At 35.9% G+C, this 14,814-nt stretch overlaps 1 protein-coding gene across 1 annotated transcript in view; it reads right to left on the reverse strand.

Annotated features, from left to right (window-relative positions):
• Positions 1 to 14,814, reverse strand: part of NTM (neurotrimin) — a 1,385,759-nt gene that overhangs the window by 663,703 nt on the left and 707,242 nt on the right. The gene's annotated exons all lie outside the window — the stretch shown is intronic.

A 14,814-nucleotide genomic window follows, 5' to 3' on the forward strand; every position in this document is an offset into this window, starting at 1 on the left:
AAGGGATTTTATTCTGTGTCTAGACTAAATCCATTTTTAAATTTGAAGAAATAGGACTAGTTGCAAAGTTAGTTACAACTTAGTTCTCTTGACTACTAGGTTAATGTTAATAACTGACAAAGAACTTTGGTGAAGTTCTTCATATTCTTTACCTCTTTTGAATCTCACAATAAGTCCATGAACTAGATATTAGATACAAAGATAGATTATAGATAGTTTTATTATTATTATTATTATTTTACAGATGAAAAGACTGAGTTTCAGAGAGATTGTTATTTACCTATGGTCACACAACTAGAAAATGTGTAGACAATATTCAAACCCATGTGTCTTTCTGATTTCAAGCTTGGCCCTGATGAGTCAGTGATCTTGTTGCCAATAAAATATAGAGATTAAGACAGAAGATCTTAAGGCCACTGAAAAGGCAAAATAATTTGAGTGCTTCCTAGGATTTTTTAAAACTGCTCAGGATTTTATTATAAAATATAGCAAAGCAAACTGGTTAAAAAAAAACTTTTCCTCCCAAAGGGTCCACAAGAACCTTAGGACATGGTGAATAACAAAAGGCTAGGCATGGTTGCTTGGTGGACAAAGACTGGGCCAGAGAAAGGGAGAAGGAAAGAAAATAAGAGAGCTGATTGAGTCAGAGAGGAGAGTTGACTGGTCCAGAGAGAGAGGACTGACTGGCTAGGTCAATTTTGAATGAAAGTGGGGGGGGGAGAGAGAGAGAGAGAGAGAGAGAGAGAGAGAGAGAGAGAGAGCAGGTAACCATGATACTTGACTTAGTCTGGCCACAGAACATACGGGAGGCCCATGATGCTCCATGTGGCCTAAGAAAGAACATGAGAAAAAACCCATCCTACTGGATGGAAGTTGGAGTCAAAGAAGAAGAAGGAAGAGGAGGAGGAGGAGGAGGAGGAGGAGGAGGAGGAAGAGAATGAAGAAAAAGAAAGAAGGAGAAGAAGAAAGAAAGAAAGAAGAAGAGGAAGAAGAAAGAAGAAGGAGGAGGAGGAGGAGGAAGAGGAGGAGGAGAAGAAAATGACAGTGCTTCCTCTTAAATACCCTTCTGCAATAGGTTGGGCAAGGATGGTGCTTGGGGAGTGGTCTTACACCTTGGGTCAGGTATCTTCCAATGGTAAACTCTGTAATGGTCTTTCCTGTCCCAAGGTGTGCACCCTCCAAGTTCAACATATCATTTTCTACCACACCAGGTCTATGACCAAGGTTAAATGAAGGGAAAAATGGGAGACAGGATACAAGCAACAGGGATCAGTTTACATCTCAGAAGCAAGCAGCCTTCCACAATTAACAAGATTTTAACAGCATTTAAAAATTACAGAATTTGTTTCTGCTACATTCATAATTCTCTGTATCAATCTTATTATTGTACTATATTTCAGAAACTTACTATCTACAGGTAAGAAGTACATAGTTCCTTCTACTCTATCCATTTGATGGGTCTTGACAGTGACCCTATGTAATGAGAAATTATACTTCCAAATCTCAGGTACTTTAACCAAAGGGACTATTTCTGTATGAGGCAGTGAAGTGTGGTGGATGGATCACTGAGCTAGTGATCAGAATAATTTGTATCTCTCCTCAGATATCCATTCCCTCAATAGGTTACCCTGGGAGGCTTGTTACCTTTTTTGGGTTTCAGTTAAATGAAGCTAGCTAGAGTTACCATGGTTTGGTACATGCCTAGATCACCTCAGATGGTAGTACCCAGGGAGAACACACTGAAGATTTCATGTTGACTTACTATCTGGTTGGAGTCAACCTCTTTTTGTTGGCCAACTTTAAAACTAAATTACCTGGATAGTTTGAATTATGTCTCTGTCATTTTGTCATTGTCTCAGACTCTGTGTCAATGTCTGTCTGTCATTCATCCACAAAGATGACAATATTCAATAAATAAATAAGGAGGGGCATGAGGATTACCATTCTTTCTCTCAGGTCATGTGGCCCCTAAGAAATGGGCTTGGGGTTTTGGTCTATTTTGTTATTTTCAGTTCTAGGTATAGGGAGTGAAAGCCTAGATTTCAGAGCTGGAGTCAGGGGGGACCTTGGAGCCTAGGATTCTAGGTCAGATGTTACAACCTGGTTGCAAGAAAATTCTGAGAAACCAGAGTCCTGGATTTAAAGTGGTGGGTTGGGGTTGGGCATTTTAAACTTGAATTTGGTAAACTAGAGACTAGAGTTATGTAGACTAGATTACCCCCTTTAAGTTTGGGAGAAAATGTTTATATGTTTATTCTTTCTATGTCTTTGAAATAAATATTATTTTGTAAAAGTAATCTGACTGTTGTATAGTTAAATGGAACTGGGGTGTCTGAACCATCAATGTTGGTGATATACAATATGGAGGCTCTAACCTATGGCAGAAAACTGTGACTATTCCAACCATCTAGGGTACCAGAGAACTCTGGGGAAGGGGGTAGGATGTAACTGAGAGTTCTCAGATAATAGGGTCATGGAATTATGACTGACATGAAAATTAATCAGAACAATATTGAACATTTGTTGTTAAACAAAACACAGAGGAACACTCTCCCTTTCAGTGTGAAGAATTTAATGTCCTGTGAAAACCCCTAAATATAAACTTAAGGGTCAAATTACCTATCAGTTAGGTAATTTGGGGTATATTCATTACTATTGAAATGGTCTGGTTACTAAGGGTAATCATCGATTTAATGAATGTGAATTTTAACATATATAAAACATCTCATATGAAAAACTCATGCTATCAAAATTATGAATTCCTTGAGGACAGGAACTACATTTTCTTTTTTTTAATTCTGTAAATCACCCAGTACAGGTTTTAAAAATGTTCAGATTTTCTTTTAGATTTTAAATATGTTTATTTATTTGTTTTTCCAATAACATGCAACTGTAGTTTCCACCAATCATTTTTTGCAAGGTTTTGAGTTTTACACTTTCCCTTTCCTCCCCCCTTCCCCTGACAGAAAGCAATCTAATATAGGCTCTACGTGTGTGATTATGCTAAACATAGATCCATATTAATCACATTGTGAAAGAAGAATCAAATCCAAAGGGAAGAAAAGAAAAACCTTAGCGAGAAAAAATGACATAATATATAAGACAACTTTTAAAAATTGAAGATAGTGAGCTTTGATCTTCATTTAACCTCCAGTTCCCTCTCTGTATATGGATGGTATTTTCCATTACAAGTCTATTAGAAATGTCTTTAATTATTATACTGCAGAAATGAACAAGTTATAGCCAGATATTTTTAAGTTGTTGAATATAAATATACTTGACCAACAAAAACAGTGTGTTCACATAACCTGGGAGAGAACCCCAACTTTATTCATTGTCCCACTCATGGAGAATGTTTGAAGAGGAAGGGTGAGAGAATGATTATGAAATGAAAAATTATTTTACATCAGTTTTTTTTAACAAGTGGAAAAAACTTGCTGTTGGATACAGTCCTGAGTATCACTCTTGACCAGCTGAACCCAGTTGAGTATCATTTCTTGAGAAAATGAATCCTAACTTCCATAGAAACTCCAAATTATTCTCAACCTCCTTGTAGACCCCAGATGACTCTCAAGCCTTATGGAAACCAAAGCACTCCACTTCCTATATCCCATACCCTATAAAAAGTATGTTCCCCAACTACTTACTTTTGGAGTCTATTCTCTCAATAAATAGCTTTACATTCCATCTGCCTCCATTGCTATCCTTCTTAAACTGGGAACTTTCTGACCCATCTTTTAACCTTTTATTTGGTGCTGAAACTCGGGAGAGGACTAGCAAGGAATCCTGAAGTTTGCAACCAGAGAAACAGTGACTTACAGTGTCATGCTTGGTTAATTCCCTGATCTTGCCAGAATGAACCCATGTAACTCTCTCCTGGATCTACCAAGGGCCTGGTATTTACTGACAACTGCTATATCCTGACCACTTTGGAAGACAAGACTAATTTAAGAGATAAGATTCCTTCCCAAGAACTGCCCCTTCCTTCTTTCCAGCACATCCAGGGTGTTCCTTTCTGAAATCCTAGCTAAAAGGACCTGAGATGCCTCTTTCTCCATCTGTTTAAACTGAGAGTAAATAATTCAGCAGGCAGGGACAACACCCCCATTCTGATGTAGGTCTTAGCCACTGGGCTATTCTGTGCATCCTCACCTCTTATAATACTTCTCATCTTGGAAACCTCAAATCCTATATGTCCAGCTGTTCTTTTGAACTCAGGTGGTGTCCCCCTCCCTTTGCAACTCCTACTCTGCTTCTCAAATTCTCCTCCTCCATCAACTTAACCCTCCCCAAACACCTAAATCCCCAAACTACATCAGACCTCCCCTGACGTCTCCACTCCACCAGTTCAGCAATTTCTAACCCCTCAGTACCTGAACCATACCCTTAATCTTTGCTTAACCACATCAATCCTAAACTCCCTGTGTTTGTCTCCTAAAAGAACTAGGAAAAATCTGTGGGATAGAATTGAGGAAGAAATGTATGTTCCTCTTTTTACACCTCCTGGCCCCAATTCAGTTTAGGAAGTTGGGTGAAATGACCCTTGAACAGGTCAATAAATCAAAAATGCCATTCTTCAATTAGACAAAACTTCCTCCCTCTTGGAAATCTCCTCCTAAGAATTCCCCTGCTCTTAGTTTTCTTCTGCTTCTTTTCTGCTCTACTTCTAGGGGTTGGAAGATTAGTGATCCTTGAATGAAGTGACTTGTTGCCAACAGGTAAAATTTACCTGGAAATTGCAACCTTGAAAAGGGATGCTCTGGGGCGGTTAGGTGGCACAGTGGATAAAGCACTGGCCCTGGAGTCAGTCAGGAGTACCTGGGTTCAAATCTGGTCTCAGACACTTAATAATTACCTAGCTGTGTGGCCTTGGGCAAGCCACTTAACTCCATTTGCCTTGCAAAAACCTAAAAAAAAAAAAGACGGCCTATCCTCCCATTACTTGCTCTAATTTGGACCCCATTCTGGGAATTTTTCTATACTCAATCCTTCTTCTTTTCTTCCTTCTCAAAGAAAAAATTGCTATCAAACACAGTTCAACTTCTGTGTATTCTAAAAATCACTCCATTCTGGGAATTATGCTAAAGGGTGAAGGGTTAATTTGAGATCTTCCCTATCAGCTGTCATGTCCAAGGAAAAGGAACTTCTTGAGTACCCTGAACCAAAGCAAGATTGATCAAGGCATATTCCAGGGCAGGGAGTGCTGGGGAACATCCCTAGAAAACATGTTTTGGGGTCCACAACTGGGGACTTAACCATTCTTGGGTGTTTACCACAAGACACCTGGATAAAGTGATAGTACTCAGAATCTGAGAGTGTTTTGGCTAAAATTTGCAGATCATTGAATTTGCTCACGTGAGTTCAGTCTTGCAAATTGTGCCACTTTGGGAGAGCACTATAAAGGTCTTATTTGGGCAAGAGGGTTTTGGAAGTCACCCCCTTCAGAGAGGATACTCTGTCGATAGGACTTTCCCAATAGAGACCCTAGAGGCTTTGTTGTGACTCCACTTCCCCTGTCAGCCAGATTTCCAGACATCAAAGTCTCCTTGGTTTGGTACTTTTTCTCTTCTTTATCTCTTACCTTTCCTTTCCTTTATCTATGCTCATGTTTTTCTTCATATATACATATATATATATATACATGTATACATATATATGCATATATATAATTGTATTTCTCTTAGATTATAAGTATATTAATTTTGGGTTAGGATCTTGGATTCTAAGTATATTAATTGTAGGCCAGTGTCAGCAGAATATTCTGTGATCAAGTGAGTAAACTGTGGATGATCCTAGACAGCTATCCTCTTCTTCTGGGTCCCTCACACAGATTTCAATTATGGCAGGTTCAGAATCTCATAGTCAGTATCAATTCATTGGTTTTAAGAAATATTTCAATTCATATACCTTCAATGGCAGAAAGAATTATGTACTGGCCACTTATGGAGGTATTGCTTTGCTCACACTTTACTTCAAGACAAGATGTAGGGGCAGCTAGGTGGCTTAGTGGATAAAGCACTGGCCCTGGAGTCAGGAGTACCTGGCTTCAAGTCCGGGCTCAGACACTTAATAATTACCTAGCTGTGTGGCCTCGGGCAAGCCACTTAACCCCATTTGCCTTGCAAAAAAAAAAATACAAGATCTAAAAAAAAAACCCTGCTGTGAAAGCAACATAAATGGAGTCCAGTATATGTATATGTATGTATGTGTATACTTTGTCCATCATCAAGTTCCCTGGCTCAAGGACCCACTGTCAATATGTGATCTACAGTTCTTGAAATAAAACATGAACTCAGAAAAAAAAATAAGTATATTAATCATTACATTCTCATTTAAAGACTTAAGACTTCTTGTGAGCATGTCATAATGGGAACAGATCAGAGTCAACCAAATTAAAAAGTCTGTGCAGCATGCAATCTTTTCTGTTATATATGCCTACAGAAATCTCTTGAATAAAATCATGTATTAACAATATAGTCACTATATAGTTCTACTTTATAGAAAAGTAAGGGTTAAAACTAAAATTCTTAACAGTTATGACAAGGACAATTTTTTTTCATAAATTAGAGCTTTGGGAAATTAGTATTGCACTGTTGAAAAGAAGGTGACTTATTAAATTCATTAGATTGTTAACTGATTTACAAAAGAAAATCTTGAAAGGAAAAATGAATATCTAGAAACATCTAGTCATAGATCATCGAAAATTTTCAGTTTGGGGGGGCAGCTTGGGGGCACAGTGGATAGACGAGCCCTGTAGTCAGGAGGACTTGAATTCAAATCCAGCCTCAGACATTTAATAATTACCTGGCTGTGTGACCTTGGGCAAGTCACTTATCCCCATTTCCTTGCCAAAAAAACCAAACAAAAAACAGTTTTCAATTTGGAAATCTAATTTGACATTATTTCTAGTAAAGGCAAATTGGTTTGAGATGTACTAATTTAAACAACTAAATAGATGTTAATAATTGCTTAAAGATAATAAAAGAAAATTCAGTGGGAAAATGTTTTAAATAAGCTATACTATTTATCAGCTTTTGTTTTGTAACTGTCTGGATTATTTTCTACCTTTGCATAAAGTTAAGAGGAAGTTATACCCACAATTGTTTGTAATCACTTATGAAAAAGAAAATCGTTTGACTTCATAATGTTGAAACCTAAAGATGAAAGAGTATAGCCCACCACAGGATAGATGGTTGGGCAGGCAGGGACAAAAAACCCAGCTCTCTTTTCTGAGGTCCCTGATGATTCAGTATGGGAAAGGTCTACTAGCCCTGAGAAATAAGCCAACTTTAGTCATGCAATTTCTAAACAAGGAACCTAACTTGTTGCAGATCTGCAAGTCCCTATCTAATACAGAAATAACTTCTAATTATTTTGTCTTTACATCAGGTCAAATTTAAACTGCAGAAAAAGAAAATAAAAGCAAGTGATGAATTTTAAGTGAAAGTTCTTATATATGGTTGAACTGGTAAACTTTTATTGCTTATAACATACCCATGAGAGAAGACAATTGTATCTAACCTCAAGCTGAAACTGGTGGAGTTTGCTATTTGAAGTAAAAGACTTTGGGACTGATAAATTTTATTCTAAAATCTGACTTCAGATATTGTTGTCTGATTGGTCATTAAATAAGTAATCTACCATTTGGAAGAACTTCTTTAGGTTAAGGTCACATACTCAGGAAAGGTGGATCTAAACTGTCACAGGTGGAGGTGATTGGAAATAGGCTGAAAGGACAATCTTTGGTCACAGCTCAAGACAGGCGCCTTCTGGCTCAATTTCCCCATTGAATTCCTTTGAAAAGGAGTGTTTCCCACCTAGTTATTCCCGAACTATGACTGCATGGCTGACTGTTAACTGTAACACTTACCTAAAATCGAACAGAGTTAAGGATGCTTTATCTTTCTGTTTATGTATTGAGTTATCAAGGACTAATTTGATTTTGTTTTAATTATGTCCCAGTTTTTTCTCTTTGGCAGATTTCCACAATCAGAGCAAGTAGTCAAGGAAAGACATGGGTGCATGTATAATAAGCTCTAGTACCAAACAGTATGGCCCTGTGTACTGGTAAGACCAATGGGGCCTGGATTGGATAACTATTACATGATATATACTAGGTACTTTGGTTCTACTATGAAAAATCATGGAATATCATTTTGTCATCCCCACTTTTCTGTATTGTTAGTGTTATTTTTCCTTTCTATTATTGCTGTATTCATATTAACAACTTCCAAAAGGTTGGACACTGGACTGAGTATATCATAAGAAAGGCTGCAAGTTAAAGACCTCTGCTTTTTTCTTAAAGAGGAAAAAAAAATCTTTTTTTTGATGATCTCTGCTAAGAATCCCCTGGTGCTTCTGTTTTTGCTGGTCCTATTGTTTGTCAATTACTTTGTTCTGCAAAACCATTGATATATGTGTCCCTTATGGATATCCTTTAGTCATGTCCTCTTAATTACTCTTTACTGTTCAAAGGTTCTCTAAGTCCTTCCATACACAATTCTTGCAAAATACCTGTCTCAAATCAAAATTCTAACCGCTTTTCCACACCGTTTCCTTAGATCAAACTGCAGTCCCCTTGTGATCTGCATGCCATCAGTGACTTTGCTGTGTGCCCTACATCACCCCCTTAAATAGGAAGCAGCCAATGAAGACTCTTCCCTCTTCCCATTAAGAATCCCCTCTCCTTTAAGACATCCCCATCCCTTTTGCTGCTAGAAACCCCCATCATGAGGTATTGTCAGAAACAGTAAAAACCCTCAAGTTAGCAATACTGTCTCCTCATTGTCCAGAGATGACAGTCTAGACTCTAGTGTGGGTAAGGGACCTTCCCTTAACCAGTGCAAATGCAGTTGTGCTCCCACCTAAATGACCCTAATCCAAAAAATTTAAAACAAAAGGCTGGAATGTTAGATTCAAATCTGGGTTTCACTCTTGCCCAAGTGAGCCTGATTGAGCATCATTTCCTGAGAAAACGAGTCTTAACCTCCATAGAAACTTCAAACAATTTGCAATCTCACCTTGGTGACCCCACCTTGGTGACCCCAAACTAAACACACATTCTATGGAAACTCAAAAGAACTATCAATTCCTGTTGAAACCCACAACACCCTGCTTCCTATAGGCCATATCCTATAAAAAGTATGGTCCCCAACCATCATTGCTTGAGTCTGTTCTGAGCCAGTTCACCATTCATTTCTTCAATAAACAGTTTTACATTCCATTTTACTCTTTTGCTATCCTTCTTAACCTGTTGGCTCACCTTCTGACTTTTTACTGACATACTTGCATAATGGTTTTTATAGAACCAGACAAGGATAGTCTAATAAAGAGAATCCAAATTAATTCACCCTCTTTGGGAAATGACAGCAAACAGATTGAAAAATCTGGAAAAGAATTCATTTGATTTTTTCGAAGTGGACTCAAAAGTTAAGGTCAAGGAGAACCAGGTCTTTGCAAATAATATATTAGAGCATTTTGATGCACAAACATGAATGTTTCATGGACTGATATCAGTTCTTTCTAATAGCATCTATCTGTGACCTTCCCCATTGCTTTTCAGGCAGCCAAAGGCTGCATTATTCAGATTATCAAATCTGAAGAAAAGTGATTTCTATGGGCTAGAGAATGAGACTAGAAAAGGTTTCAAATGACAATAGTTTAACCTTATTAGAAAAGAAGAGGCAAACCAAGTATTTAGATAGTAATAAAAGAAACTCTTAACTTGAGATATATAGTGAGACAAGTATTCTTTTGTTTTTCTCTGGAATGGTGATTAAATGGCTGAAACCCCAATGAGGAGAAAGAGAAATTATTGGAACTTTGTGGAGTAAAAGGAGACTATTCAGAACATTTTGCATTTTCATAACACTTGACTTCAAGAAGCTCAGAAACCCTTGCCTTCATTTTCCCACTTAATTTGATGACATTTTGTATGCTATATAGTATGTATAAAGATATATATATGTATATTTATATGTATACATATATGTTATATAGTATATATATTTATATATACTATATGTATATTAGATTTTTTTTCTATATAGAAGGAAAAGCTCTGAGAGGAAGAAGGTTTCACCAAAAGTCACTGTGGTAAAGATCACAATCATAACAGTGCCATTTGTACCTTCTTGACTGATATCCCTATTAAGCTATTAACAAGGAAAAAAGTCTCTGCCAATCCATGCAGGGGATGTCTATATTTGACAATTGGGTTATGATCTTCTAATGCCAAATGTATCCATTTCTGTATTTAAGTTCCTGTTTTCTGTTTATGCTGTTCCAACTTGTCTCCCAACTCCATCTTTAATAAACATTCCTTTATCAATGATCTTCAAAATTATTGCTAAATGAATTTTAGCAAAATTTTACTAAATTTTTAGTAAAAACCAAAACTTTCCTTAGTACTTACCCTTATTGAATTTAGACACCATAAAATGATGGAATAGAGATTATATCAATTTTCTATTTGCATTTCCTAGAACCTCAAATATTTCTCGATATATATTACTTGATAAAGACTTATTATAGATGAATTTGGAGCTCTTGACCTGGAGTTCTTCCTGGATACACAAGTTTTCTTTGATCCTACTATGATTCTGATCAATTTTGGTAATTTTCTTCAACCAATGACTATTTCTTGTCCTGAATGCTCATTAACACTTCAAATTAAACATATCCAGAAAGCAGTTGAAAATATTTCAACCTCACTCATTTTGCTTTCAAGTTACCCCATTTTAGCTGATGTCATTACCATCCTTCTTGTTATTTGGTTTATAAACTCAAAATCATCCTTAAATCTTCCTTGTTTTTTTAATTTATCCTGCTCATCTATCAGTTGTCACATCAGGTCAATTCTAGCTCCTCAACATTTCTCCTACCTATAGTCTTCTCTTCTCTCACACACACACCTTCTATTTTAATTCTAATGCTATAATCCTTTGCCTCAAAGATAAAATAGAAAATTCTTATCCTAGAATAGAAAACTCCCTAAAGTCTTCCTCTTCATTATCATTTTGGTCTTCTTTTAGCAAATGACAGTATAGATAGAGCATTGAATATCAAATCAAAAAGACATATAATAAAATTAGACCGCATGCACTTAGTAGCTATGTGACCCTAGCTCACATCTACCTACTGCTATTTATCTATAAAATGGGAATACTACTACTACTACTACTACTTACTTCCCAGAGTGTTTAGGGATGAAAAGATACAATGTCTGTAAAGTGCTCAGTGAAGTTTTTGTTTTGATTTTTGCATGACAATGGGATTAAGTGAGTTGCCCAAGATCACACAACTAGGTAATTATTAAGGTCTGAGACCAGATTTGAACTCAGATCCTCCTGACTCCAGGGCTGGTGTCTGTGAACTTTTAATCACTAAATATTACTTATATTATTTTATGCAGTATTACAAAATATCATTTCATATTTCTTCTCTTCACACAATTTCTGTATCAGTCAAATTGTATTTTTGCTTTTCACTTCCTTGTCTTTGTACAAAATTCACTTCCTCCTCACTTCTGTCTTGCGGAAACTCTTATTTATTTTATGAATTAACTGAAGTAAATTTTTGTTTGATCTCTTCCTAGGTACTCTCTCTTGAATTCACTTTGCATAATTCTATTAAATACTCTGTACTGCCTTATTTGTATGTGTGTTATATCTTCCAAGTTGGAATTGCAAGACCAGGAATGGTTTCATTTCTTTTTACTTTCAAACCTTTATCACTGGGTCATATGTATGTATGTATGTGTATTTATATGTGTGTGTGTGTGTGTGTGTGTGTGTGTATATATATATATACACATAGGTATATTTTATGCTTTACAAATGTTTCCTCGATGGTGTTAAAGGTACAATTAAATTAAAAATAAATGAGGCAAAGTTTTACAGAATATGAAAGGACAGATCTCCAAAATCTAAGAAGAATTTTCAAGTGACAAAGGTGACATTCTTTCATGCAAAAATGTTAAAAAACAAATTAAACTTCTCGAATATCCTATGGGAAATTAGGGAAATACTCAATTGATGAGTTGATTTTGAGTTAAAAAATTATTTAGAGCAGAAAGTTCTAGATTCTCATATGAGAAATGATAGATAAGAAAACTTAAAAAGTAGGACCCTGGTGATATAACAAGATTGATTCTTCTAGATCTGTAGTAGGGAAAGAAAGCTGATAATATTTTATAATGATAATCAGTATTTACATAGGGCTTAAGGTTTTAGAAATGCTTCATCTCCAATAATAATAATAATCATTATTATCATTACTTCATGACTTATTTGATCCTCATAGCCACCTATTATCAGGTGCCATTTTATAGTTGAGGACACTGAACAGACAGAGGTTGTGAATAAGGTAAGCTATGAAGCTGGGCCTTCGTGATTTTTCAGATCTTCATCACTCTATTTTATCACCTAGTGACCTATTCTATTTCCAAGGCTTCTAAATGTTGGTCATAATATTAATCATGTTTTATAAATTTTATATGGACTTGACAATTTGGACATACATATTTTTCTTTTTTATGATAGTTTTTTTTTGCAAGACAATGGGGTAAAGTGACTTGCCCAAGGTCACACAGGTAATTATTAAGTGTCTGAGGTTGGATTTGAACTCAGTCCTCCTGACTCCATGGCTGGTGCTCTATCCACTGTGTCACCTAGCTGCTCCCCTTTATGATAGTTTTTTTTTAATTTCCCCCATTTATATGTCAAAATTTTTGCATTCATTTGTATAATTTATTCTAATTTATTCTTCCTCCTACTCATCCCCTCTTCTGAAAATGATAGGTAATTTTATTTAGTGTATTTGAACAATTATTTTACAGGATATTGATATGAGTTTGATTCTGTCAGGATATGCTAAATATTAAACAACTGATTAACCTTAGAAGTCTAAGACTTAGGGTTAGTTAAGTCTCTCCATCTCTCACTTGAGGGCTTTGAACTATATCATCTCTCTTTAAGATCTCTTCTTTTCTTAAATTACAGGATCCTATTATCTCATTCTTGGAAATCTTGTCTCCTACAGACTTTCCTTCATTGGACATTTAAAAGAATAATATGGTTCTACATTTATTCTACATACATGTGTATGTGCATTTATGTGTGAAATGGTGACTTTTGCCAGTGTGAAATAGGGAGGGAGGGAGAGACAATTTGGAACTTCAAATGTAACAAAAAATTAATTTAATTTAATTGAAAAAGTGAACTACAAAGAGGCCATGATAAAAATAATCGCTAACATTTATATTGTACATTAAGTTTCCAAAGGCTTTACAAATATTATTTCATTTGGTCCTCACAAAACCATGGAAACTAGATGCTATTATCATCTCCATTTTGCATATGAGGAAACTAAAATGACTTGCCCAAGATGACATAGTTCACATATGAGTGTGGATTTGAACTCTAGTCTTTCTGATGGCAGACCCAGCACTCTATCTGCTTCCCAGCCAACTACTGTTGTAATACTAGAAAGAAGCAGCCCTTGTTCCCCAGAGTGATATTTAACCATGAAGGCTCTAAACACTTATCTCACTTGTCTCTCTAATTATCTCAGTAATTTAATTAGAAAGTTGATAAGCCCATCTTTAAACTATAACACTTCACTGTTTACACTCTACTTTGAACATAAACTCTTACTAAGAGAGGGAGAGAGAGAGAGAAGAGAAGAGAGGAGAGGAGAAAAGAGAAGAGAAAAGAGAAGAGAAGAGAAGAGAAGAGAAGAGAAGAGAAGAGAAGAGAAGAGAAGAGAAGAGAAGAGAAGAGAAGAGAAGAGAAGAGAAGAGAAGAGAAGAGGAGAGAGAGAGAGAGAGAGTCTTACCCTGGTCCTGGGTATAGCAGAATCCTTCTCTATGTTTATATATATATATATATATATATATATATATATATATATATATATATATATATATACACATATATATATATGTTTGTGTGTATTTTTTTAACCTTCTTGCTACACTGTATAGTTAAAAACTCATACTTCTACTAAAAAATAATAATTTGATTACAAGATTGACAATAATCTCAGGCAAAAATGACATAATGATTTCTTGCTGAGGAAATAGCAATAGAAATTGTCATTTAATTTATTTTAAAATGTCTGTCTATATTAATATATCAATTGCATTTAATTGAAGCCATAGGCTACAAATTCATGTTATATTTGTCCATTTTTTTTGTAAACTCACGTGAACTAGTATGATATGTTGTATGAGGAGGTGAGTTTTTATTATTTCTAGGTGTTTTTTCCTCCTCATATAATGCAATGAATTTTTGCATTAAGCACTTATTGGTGCCTCATCAGTGGTTAATTGCAATAATGGCAACATGGATAGAAGACTCAATCATTGGTCCTTGGATGAGGGTGATATTCTTTCTCTACTATATATTCTAGCTCTTCTCTCTCCTACTCTTCTCCCTCCAGCCCTTTCTAAATCTACCCCATGATACCAAAACTGGGTAACTGTAAAGGACCTCAGACTAGGATCCTACAAATATTTCCTTGTGTCAGCTGGGTCTAAGGACAGTTATAGAAATCAGCTGAGCTCAATTAACCTTCCCAGATGGTTCATTTATCTGTTCTCTTTCCCTACCAAGTCCCCCAAAAAGAAAGAAAAAGAAGAAAAGCATTGCAATGATAGTAAGGTTCTTGCCATAAGCATCATTCACAATTGGTATTTCTTAAAACTGTTTCCTAACTACTTAACTAGCTTCAAGAGATCAACATACATAAAATTGGCCCTCTGGAATAGCAGACAGTTGGACCTAAATCTGGCAAGGCTCTATCCTGGGACCT

This window comes from Macrotis lagotis, chromosome 1 (genome assembly GCF_037893015.1).
Source record: "Macrotis lagotis isolate mMagLag1 chromosome 1, bilby.v1.9.chrom.fasta, whole genome shotgun sequence".
Taxonomy (NCBI): domain Eukaryota; kingdom Metazoa; phylum Chordata; class Mammalia; order Peramelemorphia; family Peramelidae; genus Macrotis; species Macrotis lagotis.